Raw genomic sequence first — 25,009 nt, forward strand, 5'->3', positions numbered from 1 at the left:
CCCACAACCATTCACCCACTATTTAGAAGACCTACTTCTATGCTCCTCTGCTCTATTTGTAACTAATAATAATTAATTATAAAATATTTTGCTACTAATGAGCTAAATCAAACTCATCACTTCCTCTTTCCTGAATCTAGCTTGCTTGTATTTAAATTACTCTCTTGCTGCCTTTCAAATCACTTGAGGCTGGAAAACTTTTCAATGTTCTATATGCATTTATAATATATATGTGTACAAATGACTAATACATGTAATACATATGTATGATACATATGTAATACAGATGTAATATATATAGGTATGCTTCTATCCCTCCCCTCCCCCTCTCTACTCTTTGTTCTGGTATTATACTAATTTTATGAAATTCTTTATCTTCCTTGTTTGTTGAGGTACCTTAATTTGGGGGGGGGGCTTTGTTATGCTTACACTGTGCAAAGCTATAGTTAAAAATATGTAAACATCCTGCATGATTGAAATACACAAGGTTCAACTCCTTGTTTTTCCTCCTCTTACAAAGATAACTATTGATAAGGCCCTGTAAATCCTTAATTTAATTCCTTTCCCCGTTGGAACTTCCATACCCTTACTTCCATCCCTATTGGGATTTCCTTTGTTTTTTTTGTTTTTTTTTTTTTTTCCTGTTGGGACTTCCAAATTATTTTGCTCACCTCTGATTTCTCCCCTACTCTAGTCCATCATCCAAGTCCTTAAAAGTGATTTCTAAATATAGATTTGATCATGTTACTACCCTACTCAAACCCAGCCTTACCGTGTTATTCAAAGTCCATGATGATTTGATGGCAGCCTACCTTATCAGCCTCATCCTTGCCACTTTCATCTGTTAGGTTTGCATTGTGCAAACTTCTCCATTTGTAGGGCACTTTTCTTCAAAAAGAAAATCTGTTTGGGAGCCTATTGAACTAATGAGGAACCAATAGGAACAAAACCCAATAAGTTTTTATTCTAAAACTAATAAATTGATGCCTCTGGTTTCTCTTCAAATCGCATAAATCTTTCGCCTTTTACTAAAACTAATAAATTGACACTTTCCTCCTCTTATCAGTGCCTATTTAAAAAATAAAATAAATATGAGAAGTATGCTGAATTTTAGGATACTCCAGTACTATAAACTTGACTTGGACAGGATTTTCTAGATCAACTATTTAAAATACTATAGATATACATAAAGATAATTATTTCCATCTTGAAAATTGTGTTCAACAATGTGTTGGTTTTTAATTCTATTTTAAAATTATAAGAAAATTGCCCATGTTAGATGCTATTATTCAAGGAACCATACATGTGTGCATGCACGTGCACAAACACACACACACACATACACACACACACATTTATCAATGCTTTGTTTCCCCAATTACTTCCAAAGTTATTCAACTGTGACTACATTAGATTAGACAATTAACTTGCAAATACCTCATTTGGCACAAATGCTTTAAGAATATTATTATTCAGAGCTATTTTTGTTTCTCTATTTCTCTAGAGTTTGGAATTACCCATAGCTTTAAAATTACTAGGTTTTTGGATACATTTTGAATTTAAAAGCCACCTGTAATATTGCGTTAGTCCCCTTTGTTTCCCAGTGTCACGTAGAAAAAGGTGCTCAAATGACACTTCTGGAAGGCAAGTGAATTCACTGTAATGCAGACATATACCAACAAATCAGCTTTCCATTAAATGACTGTTTACTGTATTTAAGGCAATAAGAATGGTAGAAAGAACAATGTTGCCAACCAGGTACCAAATCCATGTTGTCTAGAGAAAAGTAGACTCATACATATGCAAAGAACAGATAGCACATGCCATGTAAATGACAAAATTACTTACACATGAACACTACGATAATAATGGTAATAAAAATGATGATTAATATTTATTGAGCATTTACTATATGCTAGGATCTGTGCTAAACTCTTCCAGACATTTTATCATTGAATCTTCACAAAAATTCTATAAGGCATGAACTAGTACTATACATTTTACAGAATGAGAAGGATTTAAAGAGTTTTATATACACTTAGTTTTACCCAAATGGTAAGGGGTAGAAGTAGAACAGGTTTTTCTGAGTTTATAACTTTCTAATACTCTAAAATGGACAGTTTACCCTGTTAGGGGCATCACTAAGATGGTAGAATTAAATGATGAATAAAATCCAATATATTCCCTAAAAAATAGAATTTAAAAATATTTTCTATGTTACAGCACAATGAAGACAAAATTCTGTAATTGAGCTCATAGGAAGACATAGATTTCCCCAGGAATTAGAGTTCACCTCTGGATAGAATTAGCAGCAGCCAAGCATATTTCTACAATGTTTTGAAGCTTTGATATATTGAGCTATCTACAGCATAAACATTGGTAAATTTAGTGTGGCATATGCTGGATATTTCAAGTTTTAAAATTCCAGCCTAGATGATTTAACAGGATTAAAAAAACCACTGTTCTCTAATATTGCAGAAGTTACCATGGTATATTTCAAGTCACAGTTTCAAAACAGCATCAGCATACATGATCATATTACTAATTGAGTCCATAGCAAATATGGAAACAGGTGCACACATAAAGATCTACTTTGATAATTGAAATTTATTTTGAATAAGCAGTAAACAATATATCTTAAGTTGTCATTACTAAGACATTCAAATGAAAGGAGATTCATGAATGATTATGCAAATTTCAAAGCCACATTCAAAATGCAGCTTAACAGCAATGTGCAAAACATAAAAAGATTCTGTTTCTTGTTTTGTTAGCTGACTTGATCTACTTATATTTCAGAAATCTGATATTTAAAGAGGAAGAAATTGTCAATTTAGTTGTCATTGGCACAGATATAGCTATGGGAAATCCCTATAAGTATTTTTAGTCAATTAGGATTGGCCAGGAAGTTTGAAAATTCATTATACAAACAGAACAATTCATAGGGGGAAAAAAAAAACAAAGAAAATGGATTTTCAAACAATGAAACAGTATATAAATTAAAGTGATAAAACAAAGGAAGATGAGATTCATTCATTCATTAACCATTCACTCAATAGGTTTTTATTAAGAATTTACTGTGCAATTTGTGGCACCTGGGTGGCTCAGTTGGTTAAGCACCGGACTTTTACCCAGGTCATGATCTCATGGTTCATGAGTTTCAGCCTCGCTTCTCAGCACAGAGCCTGCTTCAGATCCTCTGTCCACTACCCCCTCTGGCCCTCCCCTGCTCTCTCTCCCCCCTCCTTTTTCTCTCTCTCAAAAATAGACATTTTATAAAAGAAAATGTTACTGTGCAAGATATATCAATAGACAATGACCTCTGCCCTCATGGCACTTTCTAATGAGAAGTACAGAAATGATAAGACTAATAGTCCAATTCATTTTTAACTATAGCTATGATAAATGCTCAAAGGGGACATTAGCATGAACTCCAAGCATAATAAAAGAGCTTGAATTAGTGAAGGACAGAAGAAAAGGGAGATGTGGCAGGCACACCAAGATAAATTCATTAATGAAGCAGCATTTGGGGCTGAGATCTGAACTAACTAGGTCAACCAACTAGCAAAGGAAATAAAAAAAAAATCAGATAATTTTGTGTTGTGATTGTTCAGCATTTATGTGAATTTCTCTATCAAAACTTTTCATAGTATAGTAAGGTAGTTCTTGCAGAACTGAGTGTGATTTATGTTAGAGTAATGTTCAAGAAATATGCTTTATTTGGAAGCGAAAGTACATGATGGTTAAGTTTACTCTAGAATCACACAGCCACAATTTGACTCCTTGCTCCACACTTCCTTCTACTCTTTGTGAAATTGGGCAAGTTTCTTCAGCTTTCCAAGTAATAAATAGCTAAAAAATTGGGATAATAACATTGCCTTTATTATAGTCTTGATATGGGGTTTCCCTGAGATGATAAACATCCACCATATCCCTGGTACAAAGTAATTATTCAATATATCCTAGCTATTATTATAAGCAGAAAAAAGATTGAAAATAAATGTCAAAGAGGACTTATAAGATTACAGGCGTTATTCCATAAGTAACAGGAAGCCATTGAAGTTTTCTGAAAAATTACTTAAGCATACACATTAAATTGTTAGTGACAATCTATAGCTTATATAGTGTTTCCAAACTCATTATTTAATTTAATGCTCATTAATCTTGAAGTGATGATATTTTGATTGACATTTTACAGTTTAACAAACTAGAACTTAAAGCACTTAAATGACTTGCCCGAAAGCTCATAAGGACTTAATAGCTATGATTGACGACTTCAAGCCAAGAATAGTGTAAGTTTTACCATGACACAGCTGGCAGATGATTTTAAAAGACACTGTAAACAGGTTACACAGAAAAACCAAGGGACACCATTATTTTGGTTATTCTGAACTGGACGTGGAAAACTTTTATTTTTTGGAATGTTGTTGGGAAGAACATAGATATCTGATAAATGTTTAAGAATCTGAAAACTTTGATGTTGGCCCCATCTTTGTCACTTCACTTTGCAACAAGTCACAAATCATTTAACCTCTGTTGTTGTAGGGTCCCTCATTTAAGAAAAGAAAAAAAAATCATCCCATTTCTTGGGATTTCCTAATGGCTCAAATGAGACACACTCCTCCCCCCAAATGCCCCAACAAACAAAACAGAAAAATCAAAGGAAAAACATACATGTATTGCCACTTTAATAACAAAGGTCTCTATTCTTACCTTGAACTTAAAGTCTCAGAGGAAAAGTAAAGTCAGAGTCACTGAAATGCAAAGACATAGTGGCCACTCTGGTTGTTTTCCATTTCCTTACACTGCCCACCAGAAATTTTTGGGTGCTCTGTCTCTTCTAGTTTCAACTGTGAACATGCAGACTTGTCTTAGTTTGCTATATATGTCATATGTACTGAGGGACATTTTTCCAAGTCTACCTCTCTATCCAGATGTTAACGAATTGTTGCCTTTATGGCTTTGCTTTCTTTGTCCCATCGTGCTTCAAGACATATAATTTTTTAATTTTTATTTATTTTTGAGACAGAGAGAGAGACAGAGCATGAGTGGGGGAGAGGCAGAAAGAGGGAGACACAGAATCCGAAGCAAGCTCTGGGCTCTGAGCTGTCAGCACAGAGCCTGACGTGGGGCTCGAACTCACGAACCGTGAGATCATGACCTGAGCTGAAGTCAGATGCTTAACCGACTGAACAACCCAGGTGCCCCGTGGCATATAATCTTCTTTTATAAAGAAGGAAGAGTAAAAGTCAAAGATCCTGATGTAGTCTTCTCATCTTTTATTGTTCTCAAGGTCTCTGAGGCAGTTTTTTACGGAGGCAAAGGGGTTGGAACTTCCTACTCATTCTCTTCTTTTTCTATTCTGACCTTATAGTCTCTTCCTCTTCTAATTATCCCCAACTGAATTTTATACCTTATTACATCTTATAGAAAATTTGAAGATTTCTGAAAATGTCCTTAGATATAATTCCATGCATACTAGAAATTTCCTTAGTGAAACTCATGTTTTTGGAGAGTTTAATATGGTAACATATTGTAAAACTTTATAAAACTACCACTTAAAAAATTGGACTCTCACCTACAGAACTTTTGTAAAAGCTAGTATCTGAAATAATCTAATTGCTTGAAAGAATAACTTCCATTAAGAATTCCCCCTTTCCTAGAGTAGATACTCGGATATAGTCCTACACATGGTTGTAAGAAACTAATGTAAAGATTTTTCATGTAACAAGAGGTTTGCAGAGTGGTGAGGTGACAGACTGAAATATGTTATAGCTTGGTTTTGTTGGAGGGTCAGAGACAACATTGTGTTTTATATACTTCAGAGACAATTTGGGCCATAAGATAATATCTGTATTATAGAAAAGCAGTCAGCATATAAAAGAATTTTACTAGTCTACAAAGGTAGCTTTGATTTATAACAATTAATGTTCTTTGCCACAACAGCTTAGAAACTTAGACTACTAGAATAAGCATTTGAACTACCCAGTCCAATATCCTTATTTTACACAGGAGAATGCTGAGCCCAGAAGAGAGGTGAAATGGTTAATTAAGGTCATACTGTTAGTTAGAGGCTCCAACTACAACCCCAACATACTGATCCTGGTGAGGTACACTATGTTACACTTCATTTTTTTTTCTGTGTGCTCCATGTTTTTTTCACCTCAAAAGAGAAAGACTCTGCCTGAGATTGACTTGTCAGGTATAGGCAAGAACAAAGCAAGAATCCAGCCTACTTCTCAACACATAAGTCAATTTCAAGAAAATTGATATATGCTGACAAACAATACTATTAAGGAAGAGGTGTTTTCTGGACCAAAGAAATGACCTTCACACAGGTGGAAGTAGAAGCAGTGTTGAATGCCCTGTATGATGGAGAAGCAAATGAATTATATATAAAGATAGTTCAAATTGATTACGGCGGCAAGAGACTAGTCAAGGACATTCATAGGCAACTTTACTAAAACATTTCTCCATCCGTCCTCAAGAACATATCCCAAATCCTTGGCCTGGAAGAAAACAGCATCTGGACTGAGAACTCCTAAACCATCGTACTTTGTCAGAGAACAATTCCACTGCTACTAAAAGCCCCCAAAATTTAAAGACTTAAAAACTAGGTAAATATGCTAAATAGAGTTCATGTGACATTACTATGAAATACAGGCAGTGCAGATGATGAATGCAGGGCGAGATTACAGTTTGCAAATCTGAATAATGAATGATTCTTCACATTAACCTAAGCAAAGAAGAGAGAAAGCCAATGACCAACTGAGGAAGGCTTCCCAGGAGAATGTAGGAGAGAAATATGCTGGGTGTAATTGCCAAGTTTTACCTCAGAAGCTGAAGGGCACTGGGCAGTGACTGTGAATAAAGAGTGAGATGCTATTTTAGAATTTGCTCCTGGGAGAGAATACTAGCTGTAATGTGGAGGGCTGTATTCACAAATATAAAAAACATGGAATGTGTTAAGTTATACTGATGTGAAACCCTAAGAATAAACTCCAAAGATGACCTGGAATGATTACCCTGAATGCTTATATTTTCTTTCACTGTATACAGACATCCCTAAAGCAAATGAAAAGTAATCACCATAAAGCTTATGAAGTAATGTGGTATGATCAAAAGTCACTCTGCTGCCTCACCGTACTCACATAAATGTTCTCACTGAAGTGAAATTTCTTACAAGTTGTTGGTTTGTTGTTTTTTTTTTTTTTTTTTTTGAGAAGAGGGAGGGACAGAGGGAGAGAGAGAATTTTAAGCAGGTTCCATACCCAGCACAGAACCTGACACGGGGCTTGATCTAACAACTGTGAGATCATGACCTGAGCCGAAATCAAGAGTCAGATGCTTAACCGATTGAAGGGTAAGCCAAGGTTCTCCAAAGCAAAGTTTTTCATCCCCCTCATCAGATGGCCATCCATGCTCTCTGAGGCCAATTTTATGTTTATATTATCACAAGTAAAATGACTCCATAAATAATGGAGGGAGAAGAAACAGGTGAAGAGTAAAGACCACGTGTGATGATAGATGAGCAAATAAATCACCAAGGCAACTGAGAAAAGACACATGTGTAAGTCCTAAAAGAAGCCAAGAATGCAAGGGCTTTACTTTTCCCCAAAGAAGTGCACAGTTTCTATCTATCACCAAACCTTCTGTGGAGTTTTCACTGTTTGGGAAATGGCAGTAACTATACTCTGGTAAAACCACCTTTCTGATCATGGTGTCTCCATGAGCAAACAAGACAGGAGAACCTGCATTTAAAAACACATTTAAGAAGCTAGCAATCCAGAAACCATCATGTAGATATAAGGAAACAAGTTATATGAGATTAAGATGAATGTATTAGTTGATTTGGTGAAACACAAGGTCTTTTCCATAAAAGATAAACAGGCTATGGGATTATTTAAGGCACCCCATGGCCATGGGTGGGAGGCTAACATTATTTAGGTTAGGCTACTCACTCTATGAAAATTTATTCAAAAGTCTGACTGTAACCTTAGGAAATGGTTTTGCATGACTGGAATATGCTTATGAGACTCACCAATGACTATTTTATTTGGCCAAGAAATGTGGACACAAAGATGAATAATGACTGCCCTCTCTATAAGGTGCTCAGAATATTTATGCCCTTGTTTCTTCATAATCATTCATTAATAATCCCCTTACCCTTTGTCACATAATGAAATGAATCTCCTACTTCCTTCAATTAAACATATGCAAGTATTCAGAATATTTCTGAGAATTTTGACAGATGTTTATTATTATTTTTTTGTAGAAGCACAAGATTAATGTTGGAGCAGCTAACCAGAGGCTTCAGGCAGACTCGGTTTTATAGAGAATATACAAGTAAATTTTTCAGTGTGACATGTGCAAATGATCACGTATCCCTTGTAGGAGGGGGAATCCAGATGACAAAGTTTGTCTTAAGGCCAACAAGCCAGGTTAAACTGAGAGAAAGATACAGAGTCCATTCTCTTAAGACATGGGTTTAGAGAAGAGGCTGAAAAAAAGTAGAGAAACCAAAGAAAACTACTTTACTATGAGCTCTACAGAATAACGGTTTCAGTTTCATGAAGAAAGGTCTATGAATTGCATCTTTTCCCTCTTTCCAGAATTCAAACCCAAATGAAGATGATGCAAGGGGGAGACAGAGACTTAAAAACAAACAATTAATAAAAAAAAAAAAAAAACTTTATTATGGACTAGACCTGGAATGGAAGACCAGATATCTAGGTGTAGCCAAAGGGCCTTACTGAGGCTTTTTTCATTAATTAGGCAGACTGACCCAACCAACTTCTGGATCCATGGGACCACAGCATGATACCTTTTCAGGTTTAGTCCACTTGCTGCATCTCAGAGACCAGAAAGCAGCCTCAGAGATAATTTTTCAGGGACTGTGCCACACAATCCCACTTCCTTCTGCCAAACTCACTTATCAGATAATTTACTTCTCTTCTCCAAAGGAGAGAAAATGCATTGAGAGCAGGGAGGGTGGAGCTGGGTGTGCTATGCTTTCCTTCCCAAGAAAAAGTGGTAAGTTTGGAACACATGGTTTTCCCAACAATACAGAGAATATAAGGAATCAGCAGCTGAGTAGCTAGAAATGAGGGAGATGATGGAGATAATGCTCTTAGCAGACTTTATCCTCCCTGCATTTGGTATAAATAACCATGGTACATATTTTTTTTTTATCCCCAGACATGGCCTGGAAGTATTCACCTAAGGCCCACAGCATCCTGGAGTACATGCTTGATATTAATAAAATGTAAAGGTGGGACACCTGGGTGGCTCAGTAGTTGAGCTTCTGATTCTTGGTTTCAGCTCAGGTCGTGGTCTTGAGGTTCGTGAGTTAAAGCCCTGCATTGGGCTCTGTGCTGGCAGTGTGGAACCTACTTGGGATTCTCTCTCTCTCCTCTCCTTCTGCCCCTCCCCCACTCATATGCACTCTCTCTTTCTCTTTCTCTCAAAAATAAATAAAAACTTTAAAAATAAATAAAATGTAAAGCTATGTTTCAAATATTTTTATTCCTGTATGTAGATAATTGTATGCAATTGGACAAACATTATAATCAATTTTATGGTATATAGATTACTAGGTTAATTAGAATATCAATTATCCTGAATGTATCCCCACCCCATGTCCACCATTTGAATCAATGAGAGGTATTTGACTAAATGAATATTTCTTTGTAAAGATCCACTGTGTTCAAGGCATGTCTTGATAACAGACATAAAGAAATGAATTAGACACATTCCTTGCCCTGAAAAGTTCTTATCACATAGAAGTTACAGTCATGTAGCTAATTAGGTGCAGCACAACAATAATGCATTGTTAGAGGCAGTGCAAGAAGGAACTAAAAAGCATATGCAGATCTGCCTAGTCCTCAGTGAAGGCTGGGATTTGAACAAGGCTTCTGAAAAATAAGAGCTAAATCACCAGGTACTGAAATTACAGAGGGCATTCTAGTTAGCAAAGGAGCAGTTCTGACAATAATAGAACCTTTTGTGGAATTACAGATAATGCCATTATTGAAGAGTAGAATTCAACTGTAGGGTTGATAAGTTAAAGGTCAAGATGTAGGTTGAGGCAAGCTCTTAAAAGTTATTTTGTGCTGTATTTGTGTTGTTATTGTGTTTTTATTGCTTTGGTTTGTTTTTATTCTCTTCTTTTGAAACAGATATAGCCATTTTTGCTAAAAAATAAATGGGGATTAGATGTCATCTTAGAACCACTGACATTTGCTAAGCTTCAAAGGGTAAACAAATGGGAAAAGTCTTAGTACTTCTGGGAGAAAAGGGTGGTTTTACTCTGAAAGGGGTTTATCACTGGGGTTGGTGATTGTTCTTCTGTGATGTGGTAGACAATGTACTCAGTTTTTACAGCATCTGTTAGGTTGATAGAGTTAATGTACATGACAAATAAATACATTTGTAGATCTATAGTACTTTCTTGAGGGTCTATAATTGACCCCATTGTTGGAAAGTAATTGTTCCCCCCATTACTGTTACAAAGGAGCTTGACTCCTTCACTGGTGATACCTCAGGAGAGAAAGAACTTGGCTCCACTACTGAATTTTGGACCAAAATTATAAGGGCAGCCTTACCTACTGGGGGAGTGTCTCGCTTTTAAATATTCCAAAACTTTTACAAAAGAAACTAGTTTCCCTTCCTGTTCTACCAGAAAGACTCACCATTCCTCAACTATTTTGGTGCAGGAGCACTTGTTGACAATAACTGATTATCTCTGCCACGTCATCTCCCTGAGGCCAAGAAGATCAAATGAGTTTAAATCAAATGTCTCCAGCTAGGTTGGCTGGCAACTATCCATGAAGCAAATTACTGGAGAGTAAGTATCCTTCTCCATAATATTTGTTATTATAGATGATCACACTGTTTTAGTATAGGTAACTGCTATGCAAAATGGGATTCAGTCCATTTCTTTGCTTGGACACAAATTGTCAAGCTAGTGAAGGGTAGCAGAATATGCCATCCCCAAATATGCTCCTTCAGCATACTGATTATTTTCAGTTGTAGTCACTTTAAAAACAGCTAATACAGGAAGAGGCTTTCTCTGAACTCCTCCTATCTGCCTAAAGATAGATCTTCCAAAACAAACTCAACTGTCCTAAACTTCTTCCCAGAGGGATTTTGTTAACCAGGGAGGACTGACTCTTACCACAGGAGGGGAGTCTACACCGAGGCAAACTTTGTCATGAACTGTCATACCTCCCATCTATTCTTCTAAGAGCCTATTTATTTTTTCCTAAGAATCATTTACTCTCCCCAAAGAGTCCTAAAAACCCCCTACCCTTCCCCTGTTGAAACTGTATTTAAGCCTGAATTCTAAGCCACCTCAGGAAATTACTCAGTTTCCCCAGGAGGTATACATGTTAATAACCTGTTTTTTTCTTGCTCATCTGTCTTTTATTATAGAAGTTTCATCTAAGAACTCAGAAGAAACACAATTATTTTTCCTCCTCTACATTAGTTTGTATTAAGCCTCTGTCGTTCATTCACCACATAATGTGTAATGACATTGGACTGATCCCATGGTGCTTTCCTCCATCACTTGATGTGTGTATAAGAACCCCTAGGCTTCAAGCAGGAGGGAAAAGAATATCCTTAGAAGAAGGTAAAGTGGACTTTGGATGTCTTGCTATTACCTGTTTGGGGAGAGAAGTCAAGGATTTTGCATTTTGGGGACAGACTAGAACAAGTTTTGAACTCTTTCGATCTGTAGAACTTCACCCTGGTTTTATGAAAGTGCTAGAGAAAGAAAAAGTCTGTGGTTATAATCAAGGGAGACAGACATGATCAAATATGTAGCAGTCCACACTGGTAATGGTATGGGATGCTGGAGCTACCTGACTAGCAAGGAAGTTACAGCAAATATTCAAGCCCAGACTAAGAAATGCAAAGATAGCACTGGTGAAGAGAAAGGACAAAACCAAGGTTTCCTCACAGAGGAGAATACATACATCCACACACTACTAATCTATCTTTCATTTTTAGGGCATTATTTCTCAGGAGACATTCATTCTAATACAAGTACCACAGGTTGGCTCATGTTCAATGTATTATTTATGTGAAGGAAATGGATTAGGCCATGTCTAACCGTTAATGACGATTTGAGGCCTTGCTCTCTGGGGGATGTCAGCTACTTTCCTGCTCTTGGCTTTATTACTTGTATGTAAAAATGAATCCTCCACCTGTGCGAAGTTGTCCTCCTCCTACTGTCCTCTTCCTGTGTGAACAGTGTGTTTTCACCTTAAAAGAAGTATCAGGTGCTGGTTTTGTGTAGAGTAAATTGCTGCAAAGCTAAAGAAGCTGCCCAGAAGCAATAATTGAAGGGGCTGACAAGAATGGTGTTAAGTGTGCAAATGGTGTTCTTATGAAATACTCAGGAGTAACTGGCAGTTAGAAAAAGTTAGGGTTGAAGGCAAAACCTAAAGTGTAGTCTTGAGTTTCACACTCTGATTACACATATATTTCCCTGAGCCTTTAGTAGCCAATATATTTTGTGGCAAAATATTTTTCTGAGGTATATACTTGTAAAACAAAGACATGTAATTATTTATTTAAAAGTATAACCCTTGGGACACCTGGGTGGCTCAGTCGGTTAAGCGTCTGACTTTGGCTCAGGTCATGATCTCATAATTCATGAGTTCAAGTCCCACATCAGGCTCTGTGCTGACAGCCCAGAGCCTGGGGCTTGCTTCAGATTCTGTGTTACCTCCCTCACTGCCCCTCCCCTGCTCACACTCTGTGTGTGTGTCTCTCTCTCAAAAATAAATAAAACATTAAACATTTTTTAAACAAAATTAAAAAAATAAAAGTATAATCCTTTATTTTAAAGATGAGGTATTTTGCACCATTCACTGGAGTGAGCATAGAGTGAACAAATGGCTAAGGAAGTACAGTTTGAAGTTACCCTGTAACCACATCATAGCATTTTCACTGTTTCTGAAGCTATACATTTTAGGAAAGAGCACCACTGTAATCCACTACTGTCATAGATACAAAGCAAACAGAAAAGAACAAAACAAACAGAAAATACGACCAACAAAAACTCTAAAATGTATCTCATTTTCAAAGGGATGAATAAAGGCCTAATAACCCCACAAAAACTTCCAAATAAAGTTTCAAGTAGATATTAGGCTGACATTTCCTTAGCAGAGACTTCAGTTAGAAATCTTCTGTAGGCGAAGGGTGGGAAGGCATGAGTAGATGAAATTTAACTTACTTCTCCAGCACATGCTGTGAGCCCTACATTCTCACCTCCACAAAGTAGCAAATCAAAGGTTTTGAGGATTCAAGCATTTTTCTTCCAGCAGTGGGTGGTCCAAGTGCCTCAACCCAGCTGTCTTTTCATATGAGAAAGAAACTGAGATCATTGTCACTCATACAACATCCCGTTTGTTCTGCTGCTCTTCCTGAATTTTCTGAATTTTATATGGGGTCTCTCTCCCACTAAGAGGATGAACCCGTGCCGCAACTTCTCTGTTTAAACTGTGGGATAATTCCTTCTTTCAGAAAAAGAAAGAGTAGGAACATTCATTTTTACAAAGAAGTCAGGCATTAAGGGACGGTCTGCAATACAGAAATAAACTGCAGATCCTTCAATTGTCACATTTCAGAGATTTGCACGGCAAGCCTTAAAATAGTTTCTCTTGTTTTTTAAAAAAAAGATTTATCAAGAGTGATTACTAAATCATATGATTTCAAGGGACTTTCTCCAGAATGGCCAACCATTCAGCAATAAATTCCAATGACATATTCCATATGAGGGCAAGTGTTCCTTCTTCATGGGAAATATGCCTTCTGTGAAGTGTTGTTTGCAGTTCCTTAACTCTGTACCTGGGGGTTGGGGGAAGGCAATGGAGGAAATGGAGGAGAGATAAATGGAAATCATCTCAGAATTATGGGAAATTATTTTGAAAAGTATTTTTGAAATCAATAATAATGCAGAATTATTTAATTACTATGTCGCACACCTGAAACTAATGTAACACTGTATGTTAACTGGAATTAAAATAAAAAGTTAAAATAAAGTAAAATAAAATAAAATAAAATAAAAGACACAAGTTGTCCTCCTAGGAATTCTAGGACTGTGCTGGGTGGGGCTAGAAAGAGGAACAAAAATAAATTTAAGAAGGCATTTTTCTACCATGAAACTGTTTCAGGAAAGGGATTTAGATACAATTAGAAAGCAGTATACAATAAGCTAGGGAAAAAAGGAAAAGACAGTCCATGAATGCTTCCAACTTTACCTTCTTGCCCCCTCCATCTTGGTATTTTAACTAATGTCTTTATAGGATCTCATTAAACTACGCATATTAATTAAAAGTCTCCCATTCAGACAAAAGGCTAGATTAAGCAAAAAGAAAAAAGGACTCTAAAAATAAAATAGCATATGATGGAGTATAAAGACCAACTAGAGTTGGGTCTTATGCAGGCCCAGGACAACTAGAAGCCTCTCTGTGTCTGCCTCTCCTTTGTTCTTACAAAGATCTAGACTATCCCATGCATCCTAAGTTTCCATACTCTGCCAGTGACACTGAGAAATGAAGGACCTGTTCTTGCTCAATCCCAATTCTCAATTTCTGGGAAATAGAATTAGATTGTCACAGCTTGGGTAATCAGCTATGGCTAGGGGATTCAGAATCACAACTTAAATGTAATCATGGTTGGTGAAGAACCAAACCATGGCTCAGAGTTCAGTTACTGGAGAAAAGCAGATAGCTCTTGAACTGAAAAGGTACCCCCCAAAGAGAGTTTATTGTACTCATTTGTATAATGTACTAGAGTTTCAAAAATGCCATGTTTTATCAGGAGCCACATATACTTCATATTTCTCTCTTACATTTCCAGGAGAAATAAGCATGTCACTCTGCAACTCAATAGATACACGGTTTCTATTTTTCAGTTAGTGTGTGCATGTGTAAGACCAAATAATTTGACTTCCTTTTATAAAAGAAAAATGGAAGGGCAGTGAGCCCAAAATCATCTTCTCATTCTTGACTCTACCACTGTATCTACAAAATTCTTCAGCCATATGCTCTCTTCAATGTTTAGGCAGATCTCAACCATGGGGAAGCCATATGTTGACTTTGCAAAAGCATATCTTCTATTTAGCAGAAATGAGCCCACCGTATTGTGGATGCAGGCATTAGGAACCTCAATACCTTTCATCTGAATGCAAAGAGGGCATTAAACATGTCTCTAAATGGTGCAGCTAGAGGTATGATTGCTTGATTCGAATAAATGAATGTGGATTTGTGACAGGTGATCTTTACCATGTTTAGAATTCCATAAAGATATTTTAGAATCCAAACCCAAAACAGAGGTTCTTCACCACACTTTGATCTCCACTTAAAGGTTCTTGCTGTTTTCCTCATGGTTTACAACTTGAAGATGTTTTGGAACTGACTTTCAAAAGGACAATTTCCCAGCATTCTTGGAAGAAAAAAGTAAAGGACAGCTTAACAAATTACATTTGAAAAACTTAAAGATGTCATTTGGAAATTATGATGGATTTTCAACTAAACCTATTGCCAGAGATAAAGCTTTAATTAAAATAAAACTAATAATTGCTATCCTTGTGTTAATAACCTATATGCTCCATGTATTCTCATACATTTAACTTTATTTTTTTTATGTTTATTTATTTTTGAAAGAGAGACAGAGTGAGAGGCGGAGGGGCAGAGAGAGGAGTCACAGAATCCGAAGCAGGCTCCAGGCTCCGAGCTGTCAGCACAGAACCCGACATGGGGCTTGAACTCACGGAATATAAGATCATGACCTGAGCTGAAGTCGGACACCTAACCAACTGAGCCACCCAGGCACCCCCATACATTTAACTTTAGTAGTAGATGTTTCTTTTAAAAGAAATAAATTATTCTGTTTTGGTTGGGTGCTTAAAATGAGATCATTCTTTTCTACCCTAAAGGGTGTATATCATGAACTAGTGTGGAACAGTGAACATTCTATGTTTTTGAAGCAAAAGAAGGTAATTCACAGAGATTTTTTTAAAAGGTCTTTTTTAAGGTTTTTAGAGAACTTGTTAAAAAACACCCACAACCATATTTCAAGTCATATTCCCTCTCCTGTCTCTTCTCCCCACAAAATGCTCACAGACTGCCAATTTAAAGAAAAAACATAGTCAAGCCAGATAAAAAGCATCCAAATGAAGAGAAGGTTAATCGTGGAAGGAGATGGAGGTGGTCTGGACAATCTGTTGATTTCTTCGCAATAACCGTATTTAGCCATCTCTTCCCCAGCCCCCCTGAGGATGAAAGGTGGCGTTCATTAGCCCCCAGACTCTAGGTTATAACAGTGTTCATCCCCAGTCATGTATCTTGCACCTTCATCATCAACCTTCTGACCTAAGAGTCTTGGGAGGGGAGCCTGGGAAGGACACCTTGGGAACTCAAGTTAAGAAAATAAACAGGAATGTGAATAAGAGTGTGAACACTTAGAAATGGTAAGCAGTAAGCTAGGTCTTTTGTCTTTTCATCTAACCCAAATAAAACCAGGTAAGGATATGACCGCCAAAGGCATTTTCAGCCTCATTTTTGGCTCCTGGCATGACAGCCCAGTGAGTAGTAATGACAGACATAAATGAGAATATGAATTTTAAACCTGTTTAACTGTTGCCTTTTAGTCCTCCCATCCCCCTTTATGATAGTAGAAATTAGGCTCTCATACTGAGTTATGACCATCTCTAAGGTTTTAATCTTGGTAGCTACTTACAGTTATTGTAATGCACAAACTGCCAGTGTCCTTATCTGTAAAATGGGAATGATAATACTACCTATTTCTTGGAATTATTCTAAGGACAGAATGAGACACTGGATAGATAATAGTCTAGGGTCTGGTCTATAGTAAGAGATAAAAGAACATTAAGTACCTTCATGCTTATAACTTTTGTTAGAAATGTTAATTATATACCCATAATGTACATTTATAAACACAATTATATTGTTATGAATCAGAAGATTTGGGTTTTATTTCTGGCTGTGTCACTAAGAAGCTAAGATCCTTAAGTCAGATACTTAGCACCTCTTATCTCAGCTTATAAAATTAGACGTTTGGATTAGATGACTATTAAGGTCACTTTTGGCTCTATTATTCTACGTTTGATTTTCCCATAGCAACTGTTTTCTTCAATGAGACTGGCTGGCTAGAGATCTGCTCTCTACAATGTAGTTCTCTTTTTAGAAATGTACAGATCAGAATTAAGCTTTTCTTCCAGGAATCCATATGATGGTCAGCACGGAGTGTCACTTTCTTGGGATTCCTGAGCCCATACCCTGGGGAAAATGCTCATTTCCTTACCAGTGAATATTTTTCTAAATATATATGTACAATGAAAAATAGTCCTGGATAAACAGTGGGATCTGATGGAAATATTTATGTATCAGATTCCAGGGCATGGGGAACAGCAAAATGGTCGCCGAAATGGAGGACTGAATTGGAGAAGACCTCCGTAGTAATCCAACAATAGCATTCCTTCCATGCTGTCCAGGCACCAAATCCAAGTTGATATGTGGTTGTGGCAATGGAAGGGTATAGGATCCCAAAAGGATACTGACAAGGGACAGCGATGGCAATGTTGGCTAGAAAGTAGACGGGCAGTGGCTTTCATTCAAGAGGTTTACCCACAGGGAGCTGATAAACAGACATGAATGTGTTTCAGGGCCAAGGTAACTCAAAGCAAAAGCCCAATCCTGGAAACTGGGGCAACATGGACAGGAAGGATGACAAGTTACAGTGGCAAATTCCTAGACTCCACTGATCTTCATTGTGACAACTGAATGTGCAATTGCAAAAAGAAGAGAAAACAATTTGGAGTCACTCCTTGTTTCAAGAGGCCAGTAAGAATCCTAACAAAAAGCTCTATACAGCAGATAGTGGTCCAGAGCCATTGAAATATGGGGTGTGGGGAAAATAAATGTACAGAAAGATAGTATGCAGTTTTTCTCTGGGTTGTTTAAAGGATAAACACCATAAAGCATTGAAAACATTGATCTGTATCTGATCTGTGCCACAACTTTTCATTTTGTTCTGAAGCCAGCAGAAAGAAGACCAAGTAACATCTCTAATAGGCTCTTTCTATTATGAATCAAGATTTCAGATGGCACTAGACTTAAAACAGTCATAGTGGTCCCATAACCATTATCTGCAATGAGGAGGTCAGTAGGATGTTTGGTATAAAGTTAAAAATAGCTAACTTCTAGGGAAGGCAAAAGCCCAAGGATGGTTGATGATCCTAAGAGAAAAGCAAAGCATAGTTGGAATCAACTCTAAACAGAAATGTGGCAGGACGAGGGAGAAAAAGGAAAAGCAGAGGGATCAAGTGGGAAATATGCTAATGCTCCATTTCCAAAATAGACTTTTTACTATATTAGTATGCCTCTCTCTACATTTCCACTTATAGCCCCCAAAGAGAAACCTGTTCCTCAGTAGACCTAGCTTCTTACATGGAGCCCATAGTAAGTTCACTGATTTAGAAGAAAGGAATGTAGGAGGAATGGACAAACCAAATGAGAGATAACCAGAGCTATTTACCTATGTCAATCAACATGGTTCTTTATCCTAAACATTAACAGACAACCAATGAAACCTGACGCTTGATAAAAAAAAAAAAAAATTAAACCAACAAAAGAAATAGGACAAAGAGCCAAGATGAACAAGTGGAGCAATTAACCACAGGGATAAAAACATTGAATTCATGGAAAATAATTTTCATTTAAAAAATTCTGATTAGCATCCACAGAGTAATTTTAAGCAAGTTGTATCCAAGTAAATAAGAAGAAGCTGCCATCTTATATCTAATCAAGCAATAGGAAAAAAGTTCTTGAAAATGAAAAATATACTTAAGGACAAAACAAACAAGCAAAACAAGTATTCTAGCAATGATGAAGGAAATATTCCAAGATAAACAAGAAAAACACACAGCCAGGAAAAAAAAAAAAAAAAAAAAAAGGTATGGAGAATGAATCCTGAAACAACCGTATCTATTTAATAGGAGGTCCAGGAATGAAAAGCTATGGAAACAAATGGGAAAAAATTATCAAAGAAAAACAAAACAAAACAGAAAAAGCTTAGGAAAGGCACAGAAAATGTTCACTTTAAAAGGATCTGCTTAGCGCTGAACAAAATGAAATAGTATCCAGTATTTACTGCATTCTTCAAATGTGTTGTTTTAATCTTTGCAACAATTGTACAGTATATTTGATTGTTGAGTCTTCACTTTACCTTAAGGGTTAAACATGCTTACTTTATGACTGAGTAAAAGGAAGTGTGATTCAATCTTTAACTTACACAAATGCCTACAATTAGGGGCACATCCAGCTTTAGAATCAAATCTTGCCTGAGAGACTTTCCCCTTAGTCACAAATTGAACCTGTAGACAAAAAAAAGACCTACGCCTAGATAGTGTTACGATGATAACAACTATCAACAAATTGTGCCCAACCCAAATATCAATAAATTTAAGACAAAAAAGATATTTTCAAGTCTCTAAAAGCTAGGAAAGTTTATTTCCTATGTACCTGTTTCTTAAAAACAAAAAGAAAAATTAAGAAGCTACTGTAGCAAAATGAAAGAAAAATCAAGCAAAGGTAGAGGGTTTAACAAACAGTAGAAGTAACCAAGAGTTTCAATGGCCCACAGGATCATCGTTGTTCAGAAAAACCAGAAATCATTGGTTTACATTAGAATAAGGAGTGTCCTCAAGAATAAAACTGATTCTTATCACCAGAAAGTGCAAGATGTTAGTATCTTTTACCAAAATAGGGAAAAAGGCAATTAAAAACTTGGCAAAAGTGGCAACATGGTGAAATCATGGTTTTTGCATGAAGCAAACTGTGGTATTTAACAGTTATTTTCAGGAGTTTGGAGCATTGAGTTACAGAATCCATTGGATCTTGATGCTTGGAACATTCTTCATGTGGTACAGATTTAGTGACCTAAGATATTTCCTTTCTTCACAGATCCAGTCATACCATTTGGTTGTATAATTAGTAATCCTTACACAATCATGTCATATAGTCTAATAAGTGGTATTTAAGGTCTAGAATAAAACTAAAACCAAACAGAAGACCTTGATGTATTTACAAAAGGAAATATAAATGTTATAAAACTTGATAATTTAAGATAAAGACACAACTAATAAAGTCAGGAGATAAGAAAGGAGAGGTATAGAAATGTGGATGTGTTTGTTTTTCTTATCTTACAATGTGGGAATCCAACTGATAGTAAAGGGAGTGGACCCGAAAATACAGGATTAAGAATATTATTGAACATTATAAATGTAAACATGAGAAAAATTAAAAGATAAGTTGGAGAAAGAAGTGTAGAGACAGGGTGGTAGGGTAAATGTGCTCAATTCATCATATATTAGGGATGAGAATCAATACACAGAATCAAGAAGCACTAATAAAATAATTAAAAGCAATAGTTAAAAGTGCAGAATGAGGAAGAATGGAAGTCAAAAATGGAAAACTTGACTTTTCTTTTGATCTTCTTCTGTGAGTATATGTTTTATCCCTTTTCTGTGACTGCATATATTACACTTCCAAGTAAATATTTTAAAAGGCATGTTACAATGTGGTGCAAGAATCAGTGACTTCACAGAGGACAACATATTACTCAGCTCATTCCTCTTAAAGTAGAAATGTTGACCATCACCCCTTTGATATTTAATTCTCGAGATCTGCTGTTACCATTGAGTTTCACATATTTTAACTAACAATTTAATACTCGTGCCATGGAGAAAATACAGTGATTGTAAATGTAAAGAAAAAAAATCTGGCCTATCAGGAATCAATGATAATATTTTATATCAAGTCCAGACTGCTCTCTCTACCATTTCCACTGGTTCTCTCTCAATCTGGATTGAATTCGCTCTTCTGGCTTTCAGTCAAAATCACCCTAGAAAATTGAGATGATTCTGACTCATGACCATTATATAGGTTTTAGTCGATCTACATAGAACTTAATTCTGTACCACAGATAATTTTTTTTTAAATCTATGCAAAGAGTTTATTACTGTTCATATGGATTTTTTTATTTTTTGTTTTCAAAATAATCCGTTATCTAAGATTATTTGCCTCAGGTCTATAGATTGAACATAAATATTAAATTTAGTATTTGAAGTATTTTTTAAAGGTAAAGGTTTATTTTCGGTAGTCTTGAAAAGAACATGAAATCTATGCCACACTATATGCAGTGACAACTATGGATGAATGTTTGCTCAATAGAGACTTATTTCTGTTTTTAAAGAAATGGTTCAGTAGTTAGGAGACTCAGAACCCAAAGCAAGCTCCAGGCTCCGAGCTGTTAACTTTTATCACTTATGTTCCATCCATATTTATATGATGATATTATACCATTAATTGTTCTAACAAACAAAAAATTGAGTAGTCACAAGTCTGAATTCTTTGTACTTCAATAAGATAAATTATTTTCTAGGGACAAAAAGCTATACTGCTTATTAAGAAGCAAAAGATCATGTTTTCAATGATTGCTATAGAGTGATACAGAGAAAATTATCTCAATACAGAAAAAAGATCAACAGTGGTGTGTATTGCCAATCTTACCAAAAACGTTCCTGGTTTTTTAGCTTGCTGACTGAATGACTATTTCACTCCATAGACAATGAGGCTAGAGAGCCACTGAGAAGGGATCTGTAAGTTTTGCTGGGTGATGACCATGCCAGAAGCAAAGAAACCTGTTAACAGAAAGAGTTTCCAATAGATTTCCATCCTCTGGTAGAAATTTTCTGAGAAACCCACTGGGAAGTTATGGCCCTTTTCTAAAGATTATAAAGCATGGAAATAAATATCTCAAGGTCCAAGTTCTACAACATTTGCATCCCACCAAGTCCTCCCAAATGCCTTACCCTCTGTCTGATGTTTCTGGCATGTGAACTATTCTGACAATTACTTATTTCCTATTTCTTCCTCAACAAGTGGGATAAATGGAAAATGTAATAGGGGTAGAGAAGAAGAAATGGAATCAGTCAACTCGTTGTTCATGGCAGTTCAGCATAGAGCTGGCAATGTCACAGAAAATACGCATTTTAAAATGTATATTAAAAACTATTACCAGAAGATTTTCAGGTATGTAGTAAAGAGATAGACTAGGTTCTAGAGACAGGGAATTCTCATAGCCTCTAAATTAACAGGGCTAGAAAGATACTGAGATTTTTCAAAAAGGCACTGGTACAGGGGGAATTTTAATTTTTAAAATTTAATTTTAATTTTGAGAGAATTTTAATGCATTTGCATGCAGTGAGTTAATGTAACAGAAAATCTAGTGTCATTTGGGTCAATAATTCAGGCACTCTTGTTTAAAAATGACATTATTAGAGCATTAGAGCTTGAGTCTTTTGAAAATGTTGAATGTAATGATAAATACAGTGATGAACCCAGCATTTGCTTATCATTAGTCAAGTAGAAATATGTTAAAAATAATTTTATCCTTAATTTAAGATCAGATATATCTTTATTTCCAATAAGTATAGATGGTGGCCTAAAGGAAAACTCTGGGAACCTCCAAAAATTCTCTCATCACCCTACTCCACAATTCAAAAATAGCTCATCAAGTAGCCTCTGGATTATAGAAAATAAATACAAATGTTCTTGGGAGATGTGGCACATATAGTCTGTGAATATCGCTGTTGGCTGAGGCAGCCGCCTGTTGGAAGAGATCAAACTGGCAACTGTTGGAAAGAGCAGCTGATCTGGTATGAAGTTAGGAACAGAGAAAAGAAACTCCATTATGGGGAGTGGGAGGGGCAGGTCTCAGGGGGCCCTGAGAGCTTGTAAAAAAAAAAAATAGAACTAGGGTGAATGGAACTGCAAAGGAAGGCAGGTAAATGGATGTCTGACAAATTTTCCTGCATATGATATTAAGTAAAATAAATACACTGAAGTATACTAAACATATGTAGGAACATATATTCAGAAGCACTGATTCTTAATTCTTACAGTACAAGTCTATGCCTCAAAAACATGCCTTCTTTGTTTAAATGAATGCATACCAGTTTCTGAAATCCCTTATGGCCTTTGTTAATGTCTTCTTTTTTAAAAAAATTTTTTTTTTCAACATTTATTTATTTTTGGGACAGAGAGAGACAGAGCATGAACGGGGGAGGGGCAGAGAGAGAGGGAGACACAGAATCGGAAGCAGGCTCCAGGCTCTGAGCCATCAGCCCAGAGCCTGACGCGGGGCTCGAACTCAGAGTGCGAGATCGTGACCTGGCTGAAGTCGGACGCCCAACCGACTGCGCCACCCAGGCGCCCCTGTCTTCTTTTTTTCTGAAGATGAAAATGATAATATTAATGTATTATATTCTCAGTCCTTTGACCTATTGACAAAACCTGTGCTTTGTTTCTATTCTCAACTGCTACTATAGCTCCAAGCCCCAAATCAAAGCTATCTATCACAGTCCAGAGTAGATCCCAATCAATGCCAATAAATTTTAAAAGGCAGCAGCTATGGTACAAGATTATTAATTTTTAAACAGAAAAATAATACAGCACAAAACTGCAGCCCCTAGGGCCACTGTTAATGGTATTCACATTATGGTGCTTTGTTTAAGAAGAAATCATTATATTCCCTTAAACATGAGTTTGTTTTCATTAGAAATAAATAATACTAACTGTTTTTTCCATCAATCATACATATTTATTGAATACCAGGTGTGCATAAGATGAAGAACTAAGCATATAGTGGGTACCAGAAGATACAAAAGACAGAACACAAAAGAATGCATTTTTTTTTTTCAAAGAGAAAACCTGGGGATAAAAAAAGTTAACTGAATAAAAGAAATGATACCATTACTGAATGACATGTACAGACAATGAGCACTACAGTATCTGCAAAAGGGAAAGATTGATAATGGGTCAGGGTGGTCAGAGAAGGATTCAGGATTCACCTGAACTTGGTGTTGGAATATGGTCAGATTTGGATCAGTGAAGATACCAAAGGATGGAGTTAGAAACAAAGATACTGGGAAGAACAAAAACACAAAGGCGGGGAGGTACAAGGAAAGATCAACAGACAGTAAGTGATAAGACCACCAGTCTGACTGAAGTGGAAGATTCACAAATAGGAAGAAATAGATATAACCTGACCAATGTAATTTTAGAAGGGATGGTGGTAAGTCTCTAACTTCAGACGATCTATTGGGAGATCCTGCCTGGATTTGTGTTCAGTCTCATGAGGAATCATGGTTATGAATATCTTAACCTTTGTATTTCATCTGGCTTTTACCATCTGTCTATCCTTTTTAGTCTAGTGATATAACAGCTGCCTCCACTATATACATTTTTAAAAAAACAAGTAAATAAGTTATTAGTTCTGGATAAACCATCAACCATATGGTCCAAGTACCTTGGTTTTGGGAGTATGTATTTGATTAAATGCTTAAAAATGACGTCTGGACAAAGTGGCAGAACCTCGCAGAAGAGTGGCAGGGGACAGTCGCAATGGGGACGGCTGAGTCCAGCTGTTTTGAGCATTTAAAAAGGAGATTATTAAGTGTACTCTGCCAACAACTTAATTCTTCTAAATTTTCTCTGATTATTCCAAAGTTCTAGGCTATTATGCTTAATGCCCAGAGTCCAGCCTATTTTCCTTCTGTAGGATCCAGGGAATATTCAGAATTTAATCCTAAAAAGATCTCTCCTCATCTTAATTATAGTACAACCTTAACTCAATAACCACAAACTCAACACTTAGATTTTTTTTTTAGTATACTTTTGAGAAAAAAAGGTAAATCATATGAAAATGAACATATGCTATTTATTTATCACCACAACCTGCTCTATCTTGGACTAAATACATACTAAACTCATTTTCCTCTTCCTGCTTTATCTAGAGCACTGATGACTGAAATAGATATTCAGATTGGTGACTCCAATAACTTTTACTACTATTTACCATCAATGAACTCTTCAAATCCTCATGGAACAAATGACGTTTCAGAGAATTGGAATGG

General features: G+C 36.3%; 1 long non-coding RNA gene across 2 annotated transcripts; it reads left to right on the top strand.

Moving 5' to 3' along the window:
- Positions 1–9,863: 9,863 nt before the first annotated feature.
- On the top strand, positions 9,864–15,711 carry LOC122237021. 2 transcript variants are annotated; one of them, XR_006215217.1, is made up of 4 exons: positions 9,864–9,937; positions 10,713–10,843; positions 11,431–11,629; positions 15,675–15,711. It is a non-coding gene; the product is annotated as an uncharacterized LOC122237021 (long non-coding RNA). The 2 variants fall into 2 exon arrangements; XR_006215218.1 differs by having other exon boundaries at positions 9,893–9,937; positions 10,679–10,843.
- Positions 15,712–25,009: the final 9,298 nt, after the last annotated feature.

The sequence above is a fragment of the Panthera tigris genome, chromosome A3 (genome assembly GCF_018350195.1).
Source record: "Panthera tigris isolate Pti1 chromosome A3, P.tigris_Pti1_mat1.1, whole genome shotgun sequence".
In the NCBI taxonomy this organism is placed as follows: Eukaryota; Metazoa; Chordata; class Mammalia; order Carnivora; family Felidae; genus Panthera; species Panthera tigris.